The 3,039-nt window shown below is 43.5% G+C and overlaps 1 pseudogene; it reads left to right on the top strand.

The window, feature by feature from the left end:
• Positions 1–334: 334 nt before the first annotated feature.
• LOC136610427 (olfactory receptor 10A7-like) lies at positions 335–1,282 on the top strand (annotated as a pseudogene).
• The last annotated feature ends 1,757 nt before the right edge of the window (positions 1,283–3,039 follow it).

The following is a 3,039-nucleotide window of genomic DNA, read 5'->3' as shown; positions in this document are numbered from 1 at the left end:
AGCTTTGAAGTGCAAAGTATTTGTACAAGGCAATGATCTTTTTCTAAGCTTTTTGGACCACTGTCTTGATTAAACCACATTTACTGCATACAATTAAACATCACAGTCAATAAAACATTTTGAATTCTACTGTAAGTCCACAGCCTGAAATAGAAAAACTATAAGACCTAATAGACTGGCAGCGGTTATAATGGCACACTAGCCATTTATAATTTTTAAAAAATCACTAGAGAAGGACTTTAGAAGCTTTCTTCAATTCTAGCTGTTAATTAATAAGAGAAAATGAGTCTTTCATTTTGTTTATTACTGTTCTTTTAACTACTAGTTTTTCTGTATGTAGGCAAACAATCTGACTGCGGTCACAGAATTTTTCCTCTTAGGATTTCAAGTGAGCCATAGTTTAAGAATTTTGCTATTTTCTTTTTTCCTGGTGGTTTACTGTGGGACAATATGTGGGAACCTCCTGATCATCACCCTGGTATCCACCAGCAAGACCCTCCACACTCCAATGTACTTCTTCATCTCACAACTGTCCATCAGTGATATCTTGGTGATCACAGATATTGTTCCCAACATGCTTCATGTGCAAATGAATAATGGAGGGATGATTACTTTTACGGGTTGTCTGATTCAACTTTATTTCCTTGCCAGCTCAGAAATATTTGAATGTTTCATTCTCACAGTGATGTCTTATGACAGATATGTGGCCATCTGTAATCCTCTCCGGTACACTTCCATCATGACAAATACATGTTGTGTGATATTGACCATCATCTGTTGGTTGCCTGGGTTTTCCATCACTTTGTTTTACAACATAACTATAGCAAAGCTAAACTTTTGTGGACCAAATATTATTGACCATTTATTCTGTGATATTGTCCCCTTACTAGAACTTGCATGCTCTGAAACCTTCAGTGTTCAATTGCAGATTTATGTATTAGGCATTCCAATGGTAATAATTCCAACCGCAATAATTGTAGTGTCTTATACTTATGTTATTATAACAGTCCTAAGTATTCCATCTAGCACTGGTAGACAGAAAGCCTTCTCCACCTGCAGCTCCCACCTCATTGTGGTCTCTATATTCTACTGGACTCTGTTCAGCATTTATATTATTCCCAAAAAAAGTAGAACTCTCTCCAGGAATAAAATCCTATCCCTACTATATACTGTGTTTACTCCTTTGATCAACCCCCTTATATACAGTCTGAGAAATAAAGACATTAGAAAATCCGTACAGGAAACACTTCATAAATCTTTTATATGTGGTAATTGTTCATAAATGTATGTGTTAATGTTTCACCTACAAATACACCTGCACCATCTCAGATTACTAACACTATAAGTTAATTTAGGTAAAATAATAGAGATGAGTGAACGTACTCGTCCGAGCTTGATGCTCGTTCGAGTATTAGCGTGTTCGAGATGCTCGTTACTAGAGGCGAGTACCACGCGATGTTCGGGTTACTTTCACTTTCATCTCTGAGACGTTAGCGCGCTTTTCTGGCCAAGAGAAAGACAGGGAAGGCATTACAACTTCCCCCTGCGACGTTCAAGCCCTATATCACCCCCCTGCTGTGAGTGGCTGGCGAGATCAGGTGTCACCCGAGTATATAAATCGGCCCCTCCCGTGGCTCGCAACAGATGCATTCTGACATTGTTCAGGGAAAGTGCTGTCTTGCTGGAGCTGCTATAGGGAGAGTGTTAGGAGTTATTGTAGGCTTCAAGAACCCCAACGGTCCTTCTTAGGGCCACATCTAACCGTGTGCAGTAGTGTGGAGGCTGCTTTTTGCAGTGTTGCACTTTTTTTTTTTTTTGTATATTGGCTGTGCAGAGCATTGCGTCCTGCAGTAATTTTACATAGTCCAGGGCCAGTAGTGGTGAGGAAGGGACAGAAGACATATTTAGTGTATATAGGCAGTGGGCCTTTCCAAAAACATTTGGGGAAAAAAATCTATTTGGGCTGCCTGTGACCGTCCTCAGTGTACTGGGTTTCTGCTGGGGGTAGTTGTCCTAATTCATACGCAGCCAGCTAAGTGTTACAGCAGGCTTGCGCAAAATTCTTTCCTGGCTCTGTGTTGGCTGTTACATCACCGCTGTATTCCTGTCCACAGTGCAACAGTCGGCAGTAATTTTACATAGTCCAGGGCCAGTAGTGGTGACGCAGAGAGAGAAGACATATTTAGTGTATATAGGCAGTGGGCCTTTCCAAAAACATTTGGGAAAAAAAATCTATTTGGGCTGCCTGTGACCGTCCTCAGTGTACTGGGTCTCTGCTGGGGGTAGTTGTCCTAATTCATACGCAGCCAGCTAAGTGTTACAGCAGGCTTGCGCAAAATTATTTCCTGGCACTGTGTTGGCTGTTACATCACCGCTGTATTCCTGTCCACAGTGCAACAGTCTGCAGTAATTTTACATTGTCCAGGGCCAGTAGCGGTGAGGCAGGGACAGAAGACATATTTAGTGTATATAGGCAGTGGGCCTTTCCAAAAACATTTGGGGAAAAAAATCTATTTGGGCTGCCTGTGACCGTCCTCAGTGTACTGGGTCTGAGCTGGGGGTACTTGTCCTAATTCATACGCAGCCAGCTAAGTGTTACAGCAGGCTTGCGCAAAATAATTTCCTGGCTCTGCTGTGCGTTCTGTAAGCGAAGTCAGCCTCCAACCACAGGCCAATAAGCGGCACATTTAATTACAGCGTTCTGTTTCTGCACTACTGGTAATACAGCATGCTGAGGGGTAAGGGTAGGCCTACAGGACGTGGCCGTGGACGCGGGCGAGGACGCGGAGGCCCAAGTCAGGGTGTGGGCACAGGCCGAGCTCCTGATCCAGGTGTATCGCAGCCGACTGCTGCGGGATTAGGAGAGAGGCACGTTTCTGGCGTCCCCACATTCATCTCACAATTAATGGGTCCACGCGGTAGACCTTTATTAGAAAATGAGCAGTGTGAGCAGGTCCTGTCGTGGATGGCAGAAAGTGCATCCAGCAATCTATCGACCACCCAGAGTTCTGCGCCGTCCACTGCTGCAACTCTGAATCC

The sequence above is a fragment of the Eleutherodactylus coqui genome, chromosome 2 (genome assembly GCF_035609145.1).
Source record: "Eleutherodactylus coqui strain aEleCoq1 chromosome 2, aEleCoq1.hap1, whole genome shotgun sequence".
In the NCBI taxonomy this organism is placed as follows: domain Eukaryota; kingdom Metazoa; phylum Chordata; class Amphibia; order Anura; family Eleutherodactylidae; genus Eleutherodactylus; species Eleutherodactylus coqui.
Note: the sequence above shows the minus strand (reverse complement) of the source record. Positions and strands in the feature narration are given on the sequence as shown.